General features: G+C 35.5%; 1 pseudogene across 1 annotated transcript; it reads right to left on the bottom strand.

Annotated features, from left to right (window-relative positions):
* Nucleotides 1-5,134: 5,134 nt before the first annotated feature.
* Nucleotides 5,135-13,045, bottom strand: LOC149224737 (1-aminocyclopropane-1-carboxylate oxidase-like; annotated as a pseudogene). Its single transcript, XR_016249535.1, has 4 exons — nt 12,884-13,045; nt 6,424-6,665; nt 5,919-6,239; nt 5,135-5,822 (listed from the first exon to the last, which is right to left on the bottom strand). The product of XR_016249535.1 is annotated as a 1-aminocyclopropane-1-carboxylate oxidase-like (transcript).
* Nucleotides 13,046-17,524: the final 4,479 nt, after the last annotated feature.

A 17,524-nucleotide genomic window follows, 5' to 3' on the forward strand; every position in this document is an offset into this window, starting at 1 on the left:
TGACTTAATTGTATTCCGATCGGGCATTTAGGGTCTTCCATATCTTTCTTGGTCATGTTTTATAATTAGAGGTTACAATCGTCATTGTACTCATTGTTTATTTGCAGTGGTGTTCATGCCTCCCACGCAGAGAATGAGTAGTCGAAGAGGTGGTGGAGGTAAAATTGGTCACAAAAGGGTTTGACCTTTTCCCTATAATTCAATTTTTACCGCGTTTGATAATTTTCCTCTATAGGTGAGGAACGAGATCCTTGTGCAGGAAAATAAGGAGGAAGGGGATAATACTTACTACTCTTACTTTGAATTGTTGGGGGAGGGTGCAAAATGGTTTCCAACTCAAGGAAGATGAAGGAAAAGGAGGTCTCATTTCATGAGCTCTTTGGTGTTAAATAAATAGATGATGACTCTATTATGTCTCATATTCAAGGAAAAACAAGTGGAAAATTATAATGTTTCTCTTCATTAGAGGACATTAAATGCATGCCTCCCAACAACACGTTTTGTTTAGACAATGTCAACTCTCGTTTGGCATGTGTAGGAAGTTTCGTTGTGAGCAATTCAGACTTGGGTAATCTCATTGATCCTCTAACTGATAATGTTTATATGCCTCCTCTAGTTTCTTCAGATCATGAATAGAATGGTGCGCTCGATTAATTTTGTCATCCATTTTTGCACATGTTTCTCTGGTTTGGTTTATTCTTAGCAGCCTCCTAGGGATACTTGGTTGTTGTCTTCTCTTCTAGGTTCTATGGGTCATGGGGTTTTAATGGTTTTCGATATGCTGGTGCTTTTGGCTTTATTTTTAGATGCAATGGCTTTAATTTATTTTGAAGCGTTTTGCAATTTGTATGGAGGAGCATTTTCAAACATTGTTTAATTGTATTTGGCCTCAATTCGGTGGGCGTAGATATAAATCTAGTGCCATAACATTGTCTTTGGAATGCATATTTACAATGTTTATTTCTTTGGAGTAAGTTAAATTGTATCTTTTCCTCTTGGTTTTACAAGTGGAATGAATGAAGCATTATTATGGCATGATGCCTCTGTTTTTATCTTGGTGCTGCATATTGTTAGTTTTCTTTGCAGATGCGAGTACAATGTGAAGTTAATACTTTTTTCTATATAGTTCTCTACCTTTTTCATTCTCAACGGCTTATGTATTCTCTGATATGCAAATATGGGATGGTTTTAGTTTGCTTGGATTTCTGGCTTTTTTGGTTTAGTGTCTTATGGTTATTGTAATAGTCTTCTGTCTAAGCTGAACTCTTCTATCTATTTGATAAGGGGGATAGTATGGATATGAGCATGGAAATGATTATCTATTTGATAAGGGGGATAGTATGGATATCAGCATGGAAGTGATCATCATGTAATACTCATTATTTTTTTTAATATGAAATACAAAGTACTTATATTTACAAAAGAAAATATCTAGATATGAGTGGTTGGATAAAAAGTACCTTGTGACCATCCTTTTTAGTATTTAGTGCACTTGGAAAATGATGTGATTATATTGATAACATATTAACTTAATACTTTTCAATTATTTTATTAATTTAAAAAAAAAAGAAAATTAAAGTATAATATTAACATAAATTACCAATTTGAAATCATGAATAATATGAAATTAAGAATTATCTTCCAAAAAAAATGTTAATACTAATGGAATCATATATCATAATTATAGGAACATTAATGACTTTCAATTGTTGGCACTTCAGACAGTTGGAACATTAATGACTTTCAATTGTTAACCCTTCATACTGTTTTGTTTATTCTATTTTTTCATCCAAAATTTACTGTGCATATAAACATTACAAATATTTTTATCTATTTTCCATACCCATCAACTCAACACAAAAATTTGAACCATTGCCTTCTAACTTTTTCCAACCATTCATTTCCATTACCGAAATGATTACTATTTTCACAATAATACTAAGTTATTATCATAATAAATAAATAAATATACCATTTAATCTAGTTTAAATGTCATGATACCTTTTCATTGTTTATTAAAAAAAATTATTTAATAGATTGTTCTACATAGAAAAGGAATATATAACCATTTTTTAAATGATGAGATATTTTGGATATTTGTATTGATATTTTTTTAATGATAATTATTACTTTTTAAACATTGTTGTAATAATAATATATTAAAATTTTAATCAATTTTAAATATTATAATAAACATTTTTTTTAATTATCTATCTATATATATAAGTGGATATTGTATAAAATTTTTACCTAATAAACAAATTTCATAAGAAAAACCTAATAACTAATAAAATGAAAACAACAATAAACACATTAAAAATTATATTAATTTTAATTATATTAATTTTAAAAATAATATAATATGGTATGAGTCGAAACTAGGGTGTATTGAATGTACCATCTCCACTTTATCTCCGCTTTATGATATCGAAAGAGAGAGACACTATCCGTGGTCTTCCTCGTGGATGAGAAATGTGAGAAGTGGACTATTAGTGAACTTATCTTTATACTAATAAACAGTAAAACAATTCCATATAACTAAAGGTGGACTTATCTTTATACTATAAACACTAAAGCACTTCCATATAACTAAAAGGTTCAAATATGTAAACCAACTTTAAGGCTTAGAAATGGATACACATTTTTCATATTAGTAAAGGATTCAAATTAACTATCGGTAGACTTCCACATAACTAAAAAGGTCCAAATATATAACCCAACTTTAATAATTAGAAATGGATGCACAGTTGCATATTAATAAAGTATTCAAATTAAAGCTACATAACTGTTTACAGAATTTAAAAGAGGACATGTCATCAAAGTTCGTCGATATGAGTATAGTCTGCACGAATAAAGTTTAATGCGTTTGCTGGGGAGTGGAAATTCCAGAATAGTAATAACCATTTTGAACTTGATGTATCCTAATTCTATTTTATATAGATCCTAAATAATGGGATGGAGATCCATAACAAAATACACAGCGAAGAGCAGTATTTGCTATATAGATTAATTCTATATCTGCTATCACATCCAAGATCAGAACTAACCTAACTAGGTTCCTTTGGTTTGGCGTGGGAGAGGACACTAAGTTCCATTTGTGTAGATGGGAAGCTCTGACTAAACCGGAGAAATATGATGGATGGGGTATTTTGGACAATAAGGTATTTTCTTAGAATTTATTGATCAAATCTTTCTAGAGAGCTTTGACTAGACATGGGATTTGGCAGGACATAATCAACAACAAATATATGAAAGGTTTTGATATTGTCACATTGTATAGAGATAACAACCTCTCTAGAGTAAAGGGGTCTTCTATATGAAGGAGCTTCACTAAAGTGATGTACTAGTTCCGGATGCGAATGATATGGGATTTTGGTAATGGACACAAGTTTCAAATCGGGTATGACAATATCAAGGGAGACAATCAGGATGCACTGCTTAATAGGAACAGATTGGAGATCATTCACTCGAGAGGCTACTTCTTTTTATATCAAGTCATCTAACAATGGCAAGCAAGCTGTCCAATATGGAAAGAGGCAATGAAGTTGGGACTTCAAGGACATTGTGTCGATGATTGGAATGGTTATATCAATCTTCTCCATATGGTTGGCCTCTGTTACAACACACAAGGAGACCATCTCACCTGGAGTGGGCAACTTCACAAGAATTCAATAGTAGTGGCAGAATCATATCAATTCTACATGTCGCGGACATATGATTTGCAGATGCCAGTATGGTTTCAGAAAATATGGAAATCGAATATCCCTCTCAATATGATCCTGTTTACCTAGCTAGTATGGAAGAATAAGACACTAACATGGGATAATCTCCCGAAATGAGGAGACTTGGGTCGAAGGTGATGTATTCTCTCTAGAAATGATATGGAATCTTGCATACATATTTTCATTCTATGTCCCACTACTAGATTGAAATGAAGGCGTATTACATAGGCATATCATATTATGGACAGGTAGGCACACAACATCGAACAATGTATCACACACTGGGCTACGGGAGATGGCAATTTTAAGGAAATTCCATTTTTTCCTTTTCTGGGAGATTTGATATGCTCAAAAATTTTGCTTATTCGAAGGAGTGCCAATAAATACAAGCAGGATATGCCAGACAATCATATCTTGGAAGACATCAATTTCCGAACATGCCTGCTCAATCAAAGATTTATCCTACCGTCACAGTTCACCAGATCTATGTTTTCCTCCAAGTCTATTTGATGGAGCGACTCAACAAGGAATATGTGGATGTAATGTGTGGCTCAGAATAAATGAAAAGCAACATTACAAACTCTCTTGGAATGGCGGCCCGGGTACCAGCACAAGGGTTGGAATATTGGCATTATGCGGATAACTCTGGTTTGCTCAAAAAATGCAAGTAAATAATGTACATGTCTATGGTGATTCGAGATCCCTCATTGAGGGAATAAAAGGACACATCACAGTTGACCCCCCTCTCTTATATGGATGGATCCACCACATCAAAAAGCCCATGGGCACTCTTCTGGGTATTTCTGCTCGCCACATATACCGTGAATCTAACATGGTGGCAGACGCACTCTCTAAAGAGGGTCTAAGTGGTGTTTTTGGGGTTATAAGGTACATGTTCGTAGATGACAATATCACTCTCTGGGAGGGTTTGCTCCATCTTCCATAGCTTATGATTGTATCATGGTTTATAATTTTTGTTTCTTTACATTGTAGCTTTTCAGAATATCTCATATGAAGCATTGCATTATGTAGCTTATGACCAAAAAAAAGGACGTTTTTGTTCCAAAAATGAATTTTTGGTATAATTTCGACGAAATTTGCCAAATTTTTTATAAAATTAAGGTTATAACAGTTAAATTTCAGAATTTTAAGTGCCTTGGAAATTTTTAATTATAATAAATTCATTTTCACTATTAAAAAAAATCATTCAAACACTTTTACCATCTATTTTATTTTTTTAAATGACAAGAATATGGTCCGAACAAAATGTTCCTCACTATAAAAAGACACTAATAAAAAGTGAAGCACTTCCAAAGAACTAAAGTGTTCAATTTAACGCGGAATAAAGAGGTTGGAGAAAGAAACAGTAAAGCACTTCTAAATAACCAAAGTGTTCAATTTAATGCGGAATCAAGAGGTTGGAGATAGAAACAGTAAAGCACTTCCAAATAACTAAAGTGTTCAATTTAACGCGGAATCAAGAGGTTGGAGAAGTTAAAATAGAATATGTAATCCAACTTTCATGGTTAGAAATAGATGCACAGTTGCATCTCAATAAACTATTCAAATTAAGTCTGTGTAACGGTTTATCCAACCTGCTGTATCCTATCCTAATTCTATTCCATGCATAGATCCTAAATATTGCGATGGAGCTCGATAAGAAAATACACAGGGAAGAGCTCTATTTCCTATATAGATTAATCTAATTCTAATTCTTTATTGAACGTAAGTTTATAACCACAACCAGGTGAAAGTGAAGCATTGCTGGGAGCTAGTATCTCCTTAGGAAGATTACTTCAGGGAACAGAGTGCTCTCATAGCCTCGAATCGCGGCTCTCTCTCGAGAAACTTCTGCTCACCATAGAATTTCATATAATATTTTGAGACGAACTTTGGATAACTATAGCCACTTTGGGCATTCATATTATTAATGTCATTTTCATTGCCATTCTGCTCTGTTGCCTTCATGATCAGCTGTGGAGCTGGAAACACCTCCGCATTGGTCGATGGGTTATAAAACGCTGCGACCGACATTCGATTCGCATCCTTTTTAGAAAGCACGCGATGCCACATGCTCTTGCATTTTCCATTGGTCATCACCTGAATTGTATTCACGAAACCCCATCATTAGTAATTACATAAGTCATATATACACCGAAAAAGCATTTGATATTTGAATATATACAATTTATGTACCTCCAGCTGATCACCAATGTCGATAATGATTGCGTGTCGGATGGGTTCGACGTCAAACCAAGTGCCGTCCTTCCGTACCTGAAGGCCACCCACTTCATCATCTTGCAATAGCAGAATGACTCCGCCAGCGTCCAAGTGGGGGCGCAGCCCATCGAGTAGTGAGCCATTTTTATGCCAAAGAAAGGGGCTTTGCCGTCGCCATTGGCCCCTGCTATGGCTTCTTTCAGATAACCTTTCCCCAGTCCCAGATTTTCGCAGATTATATCTAATATTCTTTCCGCGAGTATCTTTACTTCCTCACTAAATTCTTTCATCGTCTCTCTGCAATATCCAACACATTGCTGATGAGCATTATTCCTCCAAAACATTTTTACAACTTTCGAATATGTTTTACATTCATGAATAATAAAATAAACGCGCAACTATCCATTATCACTGCTAGAAATAATAACAAGTGCATAACAAATTCATTTATCTAAATCATCAAAATACAAAATTATTATACTTGAGATTGGTAGGCAGAGGAGGTGAGACTGTGTCATAAGTTTCATCTTGGAGGAAGAAGCCCGTTTCCCAGTCGGCATCTATTTTCGTAGTACCGAAATTCTTGCCTTGGGAGACAACACTTTCAAGCATCCCTACAATCTCAGACTTCTGAAATTCTGCGTCCATGGAATTTTTGTAATGTTCCTTGAACAGCTCCTTCACTCGGTCGAGAAGAGCGTGAGGCATTCCATGGTTCAGAAGCTGCATAATTGTTGGGGATTTTTCTGTCAAAATCCCAAAAACAAAATAAACTGGACACAGAACAGAGAACAATGCTCTGTTTTTCACACACAGGATTTTAGCACAGAGAAGCTTTTAAAAAAAAATTATTTGCAGCAGACAGAGATTTCACACACACCCCAAATTTCTATTCATTAAAAAAAAACTTCTGTTACAAAACATTGGTCTTCCTCTCTCTCAGAGGGATTCACAAGGAACTTCCAGTTCCATACAAAAACTACTCTGTCTCTCCTGAGAAATACTCTGTCTCAGCTTTGTAAATCAACACACTGCTGTGTAGAATTACATACAAATTTCTCTCACGCTGCTGCGTTCTATTTTTTTTCACTTCTTCGCACTGCTGTGCATTACAATACAATTACATGGGCGCTGCTGCGTCTCCCCTCTTCTCACTCGTTAACACCACAAAAAAAAAAACATTACATATATATGACAACCCAAGAAGAAATTACTTCACGTCTTCACTGGCCATGCTTCCGTAAAAGACATAATAAAAATTAAATGCATTTACCAACTATTACTTGAGCCCATACTCCCGCTGAAATAAAATTAAAAACTTCACCAAAACTTACCAACCACAGTAAATTGCATTTACTGTTTTACTGACACTTACTGGCGGTAAAGTAAAACTTTTACTTCACGTAAAATTTCATTTAATGCTGGCCCATACTTCACCCATTGACTTCATTTAAATCGCATCGCAGAATCCCATTTGGTCGGAACCCAAAATTTGGGGCACACACATATGATGCGATCTGCGATATGCGATCGGATCGCATCGCATCATTCCGGAGGACTTAACGCACAGAAGTTTGAATTTGCGATCTGCGATCTGCGATGGATCGCATCGCAAATAAAATGAAGTTTCAGTTGAAATTACAATTTCAACACTCCCCTTTAATTTCAACTGCTGGGCATTCAATCATACCCAGACATTTCCTCAAAAATTCAAAGCTCTTCTGATCCAGAGGCTTTGTCAGGATGTCTGCTACTTGTTCCTGAGTGCTGCAATGTTGTAGAACAATTTCTCCATTGTTCACCAATTCTCTGATGTAGTGAAATCTTGTATCAATGTGTTTCGTTCGCTTGTGAAACACAGAATTCTTGGACAACGCAATAGCTGAGCTATTGTCACAAAAAATAACTGTTGCTTTTGCCTGCTCTTGGCCTAAGCTCCTCAACATTCTTCTCATCCACACTGCTTGACATGCTGCTGCTGTAGCTGCCACGTACTCTGCTTCTGCTGTAGACAACGCCACAATTGGCTGTTTCTTGGAAGCCCATGAAATGGCTCCTGAACCCATGTGAAAAACGTAACCGGATGTGCTTTTCCGATCATCCACACTTCCAGCCCAATCGCTATCGGTGTAGCCAACCAAATCTGAACTTTCTGAAAAAGTATACAAAATGCCAAAACTTTTTGTGCCTTTGACATACCTCAGAATTCTTTTAGCTGCTTGCCAATGTGCCTCTTTTGGCCTCTCCATGAATCTGGAAATCAAACTAACAGCAAACATTATGTCAGGCCTAGTTGCAGTCAAATACATAAGGCTGCCAACTATGCTCTTATACAAGCTAGGATCAAAATCCTTGCTGCTGTCCTCTTTGCTGAGTTTTAATCCCATTACCGTGGGAGTGATTGCTGCTTTGCATTCTTGCATATTAAATCTGCTCAACACTTCATTTACATATCTTGATTGAGAGATAAAAATTCCATTTTCATTTTGATCTACTTCTATTCCTAAGAAGTATCTCAGCAAACCCATGTCAGTCATCTCAAATTCTTCTTTCATGACTGATTTGAAGTTCTCAATGAGGTAGTCATCATTACCTGTAAAAATAACATCATCAACATACAAGACAACAATTAAAATCTTTCCATCATTTTCTTTGATGTAGACGGTGGGTTCTCCCTCACATTTGTCAAATTCATTTTCCAGTAGATAGGAATCTATCCTACTGTACCACGCTCTTGGCGCTTGCTTCAGCCCATAAAGAGCTTTCTTCAATCTGCACACTTTGTGCTCTTGGCCTTTCTTCTCATAGCCTAGAGGCCATTCAATATAAACCTCTTCCTTTAACACTCCATTTAGGAATGCCGACTTCACATCCATTTGGTAGACTTTCCATTTGTTTTGTGCTGCTATAGACAGCACTGCTCTCACGGTTTCCATTCTTGCAACCGGTGTGAAAGTTTCCTCATAATCTCTCCCATATTGCTGCTTATATCCCTTGACAACCAGCCTTGCCTTGTGCCTTTCTATCTTGCCGTCAGCATTGCATTTGGTCTTATAGACCCATTTAACTCCAATAACTTCTTTACCTTTTGGTAGCTCAACCAAATCCCATGTCTTGTTTCTTTCTATGGCATTCATCTCCTCATCCATAGCTTCTATCCATTTCTTGTCTTTAATTGCCTCTTCGAAATGAATAGGATCATCAACATGACAATACAAGGCAAATAAGGAATTCATTCCTTCATTATAAATGTCACTCAAGTTTCTGAACTTCTTACCTCTTTCACTTGATGCGCAAGTGCTTGAAGATGCACTTGAATTTCCTCCTTGTGGTGTGCTTGGAGAAGCACTCTCATTTCTCCTCAAAGGTGTTCCTTGCTGTCCTTGTGTTGGCGCTGCTATTTGGGGATGTATTTCTGCCATCTCCTCATCATCTTCATCATGAGACAAACAGTTTTTAACATTAACTGTTTTCTCTATGCTTCCATCCCAAGCTTCCTCCTCAATGAACTGAACATCTCTGCTCACAAAGAACTTCTTGGTAGATGGGATATACAACCTATAAGCTTTGGATTCTTCACTGTATCCAATGAAGATACATTTCTCCCCTTTGCTGTCCAACTTCCTCCTTAGCTGATCTGGAATGTGTGCATAGGCCACACATCCAAAAACTCTCATGTGGGTGACTCCTTGCTTTCTCCCACTCCATGCCTCTTCCGGCACTTTGTTCAACACTGCTTTTGTAGGACACCTGTTCAAAATATACACTGCACAGTTTACGGCTTCAGCCCAATAATCATTTGGCAAATGCTTTGCCTTCAACATGCTCCTCGCCATATCCATAATGGTCCTGTTCTTCCTTTCAGCAACTCCATTTTGCTGTGGAGTGTACCTTGCTGTAAATTGCTTGTGAATTCCATTTTCTCTACAAAAACATAAAAATTCTTTGGAGATATACTCACCTCCTCTGTCTGTTCTCAAAACTTTAATACGCAACCCACTTTGATTTTCCACAAGTGCTTTGAAATTTCGGAATTTTTCAAACACTTCTGATTTGTTCTTCAAGAAATAAACCCAAGTTTTTCTTGTAAAATCATCAATGAATGTTAGAAAATATTGGCTGCCTGCTAAAGATTGATTTTGCATCGGTCCACATAAATCTGAGTGGACAATTTCTAAGGGTGCTTTTGCCCTTATGCTTTTCCCGCTTGGAAAACTTTCTCTGTGTTGTTTCCCCAATATGCAGCCTTCACAAAGGCTGTCCGGTTTCTCTATCAATGGTAATCCCCTTACCATTCCTTTTCTGCTCAACAAATTAAGGCCTCCAAAGTTGAGATGTCCAAATCTCAAGTGCCACAACCAATTTTCATCCTTTGGTTGGCTTTGGAAAGCCTCTTGGGTAACTGCTGCCATTGCATCTTTGTTTTTCAAATCTGCCCTTATTCTGAGAGGGAACATTCTGTTCCTTGTCATCTTCACTTCAGCAATACATCTTTTGCTGGGTGGAATATCCATGATGGTGCATACATCATTTTCAAAGAAAACATTGTAACCTTTTTGGACAAGCTGTCCAATACTCAAGAGGTTACATCTCATTCCAGGAACATAATAGACATCTGCTATGGTTTTCCTTTCACCTTGCTTTGTAAATATTTTAACTTCTCCTTTACCCATAACAGAAATTTTGCTATCAGTCCCAAGTGTGACTTGTGACTTCACACTTTGATCTAAAGCAGAAAACAAAGCTATGTTTCCTGTCATATGGTTGCTGCAACCGGAGTCTAGAAACCATATATCTTCACTATTTGTTTCAGCCATGTTACAAGCTAACAATACATTATCTTGGCTGACATTTTCTCTAGTAATATTTGCACTAGAGCTATTATTCACATCATGTTGCTTCTTCCTACATTCACTGGCATAATGCCCATATTTTTTACAATAATAACATTGGACATTGGATTTTTCATACCTTTGTCCTTGAGCATGATGTTGTCCTCCTTGTTGGCTGCTGTCTTGACCTTGGTTCTGATTTGGATTGCTGCCTCTTCCTTGAGCATTCGCTGGAGTGTTCCTTCCGCCTCTGTTCTGGCTTCTGCCTCTTCCTAAGGACATCTGGGTCTTGAAGGCTTGCTCTAGAGATGATTTTTCATTTCTACTCAACCTTTGTTCATGTGTGATCAGTGATGCATGAAGCTCATCAACTGAAAAGTTTGAGAGATCCTTTGTCTCTTCTATGGTGGTGACAATCACATGAAACCTTGAGGGTAGGCACCTCAATAGTTTCTCCACAATCCTCCTTTCTTCAAGTATCTCTCCATGAGATCTTATTTGTGTGACCAGGCCAATTACTTGAGTGAAGAATGAGTCAATATTGTCTGACTCCTTCATGCACAGATTCTCAAAATCCTTCCTCAGCAATTGTAGTTTTGCTGTCTTCACTCTCTCCATGCCTTGATAGGCTGTCTTGAGAGTTTGCCATGCTTCTTTGGATGTCTTAGCTGCTGCTAACCTTGGAAACACGCTTCCATGCACTGCCTGATACAAGAAGAAGAGGGCTTTTGAGTCCTTCTTCTTGTGGCTCTTTAACAGATCCTTCTCTCCCTGAGTTAATGCATTAAACTCATTCTCATCTGCTGGTTGTTCAAAACCATCTTCAACTATTTCCCATAAGTCTTGGGAAGCAAACAAGGCTTTCATTGTTATTGCCCAATAGTCATAGTTTTTGCCATCAAATAGTGGGAGTTGCATACCCATGCTATTGCTGGTGCTGGTGCCAGCCATTCTTGCACTACTTGACTATGCTTCAAATACTTCACTTGGATTCTTTTGCCTGAGTCTTCACACTGCTGGAGAAGTTGCTGCAGTAAGAATCCTTCCTTCAGCTTCTTTGAACCCTTCAAAGAGCCTAAACTAGCTCTGATACCACTGTTGGGGATTTTTCTGTCAAAATCCCAAAAACAAAATAAACTGGACACAGAACAGAGAACAATGCTCTGTTTTTCACACACAGGATTTTAGCACAGAGAAGCTTTTAAAAAAAAAAATATTTGCAGCAGACAGAGATTTCACACACACCACAAATTTCTATTCATTAAAAAAAAACTGCTGTTACAAAACATTGGTCTTCCTCTCTCTCAGAGGGATTCACAAGGAACTTCCAGTTCCATACAAAACTACTCTGACTCAACTTTGTAAATCAACACACTGCTGTGTAGAATTACATACAAATTTCTCTCACGCTGTTGCGTTCTATTTTTTTTCACTTCTTCGCACTGCTGTGCATTACAACATAATTACATGGGCGCTGCTGCGTCTCCCCTCTTCTCACTCGTTAACGCCACAAAAAAAAAAAACATTACATATATATGACAACCCAAGAAGAACTTACTTCACGTCTTCACTGGCCATGCTTCCGTAAAAGACATAATAGAAATTAAATGCATTTACCAACTATTACTTGAGCCCCTACTCCCGCTGAAATAAAATTAAAAACTTCACCAAAACTTACCAACCACAGTAAATTGCATTTACTGTTTTACTGACACTTACTGGCGGTAAAGTAAAACTTTTACTTCACGTAAAATTTCATTTAATGCTGGCCCATACTTCACCCATTGACTTCATTTAAATCGCATCGCAGAATCCCATTTGGTCGGAACCCAAAATTTGGGGCACACACATATGATGCGATCTGCGATATGCGATCGGATCGCATCGCATCATTCCGGAGGACTTAACGCACAGAAGTTTGAATTTGCGATCTACGATCTGCGATGGATCGCATCGCAAATAAAATGAAGTTTCAGTTGAAATTACAATTTCAACAATAATAACACATGACATACAATAAGAAGTGATAATATAGCAGAAAAATAAAGTTACAAACGATTGTACTTGAGTTAATGAAAATTATAGAATGGGAATTAATGGGGGAATGACTTGAAAGAAGCCGCATTCTTGGCAGGCATTTTGTATCTTGGCCATCGTCACTGCCCTCTCTTCTCCATTCAACATCTTCTTCATATCAATCACGGGGACTGCCATCTTTGATAAATCACAAACAGAAAGGGAGAAAAACAGCGTATTGGCGAGCTGTGTATACTTCCAACAGCGGACTCGATGAGGAGTCGAACAGCCCGGGCACCCTATATATAGGAGTTATTCGTTGTAGTAGCGTGAAGCTCATTGGCGCTTTTTCGGACATGTCGGTATTTTTCACGGAAGTGGACGATAGGGTGCCGTGTGTTGATCGGTATTTGGCGGAGAGTCAATCGGGCGACCTGCATCGGATTCTCCTTCGATCATGCAAGGAACTGAGTGCGTAGTTTAATTATGATGCAAGTATCTGACTGCACTAGCTCTGCCGCCCACAGTTTTTAGTCGTAGTCTTTGACCTTTTTCATGGCATATTTTCAGGTCAGAGATATTCAAAAATCTTTAACGAATTTTTTAGAATTATTTTTACAGCCATTAGCTGTAAAATTAGCAGTAGGGACAGTCATTTTTAGCCACTAACCGTGAAAGCAGATTGATTCATTACTGTTATTCAAGGAAAACCACGTAACCTGGAATAACGGGGTCTTAGGCCGCTACCCCTTGTTTCCTTACATCTTAGGAAGACAAATTTTTAAGAATTCTTTAGAATTATGAGCTTAAGTTGTTAATTCTATATAATTAAAATGTTTTAATTTTCTTTTTAACTTTATACATTTGAAAATACATTAAAAAATCAAAAAATAAAAATATAATATACTATTTTTTTTAGATGGAGAATTAGCAATCTCTCATATATTAGATGGGGAATTGGCAGGTTGGTGATATAATAAACTCATAGTTCAGCCTAGGGCCTGAAATTAGAGCAGGGAATCTTAAGAATTCTAGATTCTCTCAAGACGCCTATACTTTCAGTTATACTATGACAGATAAGCCAGAGACTTGAACCCGAGTGAATGGGATGCAAACTAAGATGTCAACCACTCAAACTATAAACCATTAACTAAAATATACCACATTTTATACCTAAAAACTAAAAATGCAATCTCATGTAACACTCAATTCAAGAAAAGTAAAAGAAAAATTAAGGCAGCAGCAAGTGAATAAAGCCTACACCAAGAAAGTTCAACAAAGAATGAAACAACAAGAAAGTTCAACAAAGAATGAAACAATTTAGAGGATATAAAATTTGGAAGAGAAAAATAAAATGCAAAATTGTGAAAGTCTTGAGTCATTGTAAACCTAGGTGAGACATAAACCAACATACATATTTGAGTGATAATTGATTCAAGTTAAGTCATGTTTGAGTTATGTTGAGCCAGACGGTCCTAATTAAAGAGAGCGTTAAATTAAAGAATGAATTAACTGAGTCTCTAATTTTAACCAACTCTAACATACTAGAGTAATTACATAAAAACTAAAAATGTAAACTGATATAACACTCAATTCCTTCCGGATTGTAATTCAGTCAGCGGTTTTGTCCGTTCCATGTTCTCTGTGATATCTTATTTTGAAATCGTTCTTTTCCGTTCCCCATTTTGACCCCATTACAACTTCGTCTACTTTTCCGTTCTCTAATTTTCTCTCTAAGATGCAACTTTCTCTTCGAATTCCATACTCCCTTGGAATTCCACTTTCTCGACCTAAAATTATCTGTCGTTTCCTTATTTTCGTCTGTGTCGGTTCCATTTTCTCGTCCTAAATATAACTTTCTTTGTGAAGTCCGTTCTCTAATTTCCACTAAAATACAACTCTGTGTGGAAGTTTTGTCGACCTAATATGACTTCTATCTCTCTAGAAAGTCCATTTTCTCAACCTAATATGACTTCTATCTCTCTAGAAAGTCCATTTTCTCAACCTAATATCACTTTTGTTGTTAGGTTAATTACGTTACTCGGGTGTTGCATATCCATCCAAATACAACTTCCTCTGCTCCGCTATTTCATATTTTTAATTGAAATACAGATAAATTAATTCAATCATTGCATATGAGTGAAAATTTTAGCTCTGCCATTTCTTAATTTTAATTGAAATACATATAAATTAATTCAACCGTTGCATATCCAAACAGTGAAACTTTTAGAAAAAATCATGTTTATTATCGTATATGCTTTCCCAGCCTTATTTTTAATCGGGGTGAATTCAAACCATTGCGTATCCAAACAATGAGGATTTTAGATAAATTCATGTGTCTTATCATATACGGTTTCGTAGGCTCAGTCAAAGTTTTTCTGCATCATCATGGGTTATATAGAATTTTGAATTCATTTCAAATTTATTATATCATTCTGAAGTAAGTATATATGTTTTTTAATTATGGTGAATTGCTTGGAGCAATTTGAATCATAATTTTAGTAGCTATTACTCAACAATGGGCAAGTGAAATATACTAGTAACTTAGGACTTAACAACAGCCTCAATATAATAAGTGAGTAAGCTTAATTTAACAACTAAATGATTTTTAGTTGTTTAATGAAAAACAAAAAAATAATTATTTTAAAAAAAATTAATTCTTTTTTTAAATTGCCCGTTAATTTAATTGATATAAACAATTATATTTAAAAAAATTAATAAAACATGTTGAAAGAAACGAGGAAGTTAAAAAACCCAAAAATAAATAGTAAAATACGCACATTGAAAAAAAATGCGCAGTGGAAAATAGCGTGTATTGAATGTACAATTTCCTCTATATAATATTGAAGGAGAGGTAACATCCACTTTATAATATTGAAACATAGATGATATCCATTGTCTTTACTTTACTCGTGGATGAGAAAGGTACTATCTGTGACTTTATCTCAAAGTATCACTCCAATGCTATTAAAAAGTCAAGCACTTCCATATTCAATATATTCGATAACAATTGTGTGTCGATGGGTTGGACTCTTAAGCTCCCTCTCCCAATTGTCGTCGATATTTTATTTTGGAAACCAACTATACTTTTTTTTTTAATTATGGAAACCAATTGCAATGATTTTTTAAATTATGGAAATCAACTATAGTTAAATCAATTTTTTGTTGGGAGCTTCTGGAGTGGTCCATTATTCTCTCTGAAGTGCTTTACCATGATTTGTGGAACACTTGACACATAGTCAACAAAAACTTGATAGAAGCTTGGCTATAAATACTTCTGTTTGGTACCCAAGCTCACTAACTCAATCCCTTTCAGCCTTAGACCATCAAGTTAGAGTGAGCAGAGCTTGGAAGTGCCACACGGATGAGAGTTTTTCCTTGGTGAATTTTTGTTAATTGGCAGAGTGCAAATCCAAGCTGAGAACGGACTAAAAGTTGAACTTCAACTTCTCTAAATTTCACGCCAAAGTATTAAATACTTGAAAGAGTTTGTGTTTTGTACTAGTTCTTGTTCACATGAGTTTACAGACAGATATTTGAACTCAATTGCTATGTTTTCAAGTATCTGGTGGTAATGTAGAACATGCTAAGCTTCAGAGATCTCTTGCTATATTAGCCGATTCTTTATACATATTTTAGTTCTTTGGTTACGAGGCACGATTTTAGAATCTTTATCTTTGTCGGCACTGCGAAACCAAAAGAAAGTGGTCTATATGATTTATGTGAGTACAATTTCAGGCAGCCAGTTTGCAAGTTGTGATTGCGTTCATGGTGTTAATGTGCCCACATAGTGACCTACTGTTTTTCTGATTCACTGACAAGAAGTGGACTGCCTCAAGATCGGAGTGAGTAGCATCAATGGCCGGAGGTATGATTAATTGGGCATTAATTTATTTTTTTTTAATTCTTTTAAGTGTTTTTTCTGCATTATAGAATCGTTATTAAGTTATCATTTGATATCAGAGCTACTTTTATCTCTGCCTTAGTGTTTATAGACATGTTCTGTTTGGTTAAATGTCATATTTTGAGAATTTTCTGAATTAAGGCATTTATTTGGAAATATGTCTAATTTTTGCTTAATTTTTATGCTTATAATATTTATTTGATTTAATTATATGCAATTTGGATAATTGTTGTGCAAAATTTATTAACTATGCTCGTATTTAATTTGCATGAATTGATAATTTCTATTTTAAATTAAAACATGCTATTTTGAATGAGTATACAAGACCCATTGTTGAATGTTATGCATGAATATTATAGTTTTATTTATGTGATTTATAATTATTCTCATATCAAGTTAATTTTTATGCATAAAAGAAATAATGTCTAAGTGATCCGTATAATTTTTAATTGATTAGAGAATAGTCATAACGTCTCTAATTAAATAATATTATATATTATGATTGATTAGGATCACATAAAGAATATTTACACATTAATTGTAATTAATTATACTAAATATAATAAATTCTATCTCACGGGAATTTTTATTATATTTATATAATTAATTAGGGTAAAATGTTAAATTATTCATAACTTACCCACAGGAATTATGAATCAATAGTTTTATCATAAAGTTCAAATCTAAGATAGAATTTATATCAAATTATAATCATAATATACTCTTTAGAATTATGAATTAAGTGAATAATTTGATAAATTCTATCATAAAGTATAATTGAATATGCTTGAATTGAAAATTTCGTCCACAGAAATTTTTTATGTCATTAG

Source organism: Pinus tabuliformis, chromosome Q (assembly GCF_031772625.1).
Source record: "Pinus tabuliformis cultivar Carrire ecotype Pingquan chromosome Q, CPIR1, whole genome shotgun sequence".
In the NCBI taxonomy this organism is placed as follows: Eukaryota; Viridiplantae; Streptophyta; class Pinopsida; order Pinales; family Pinaceae; genus Pinus; species Pinus tabuliformis.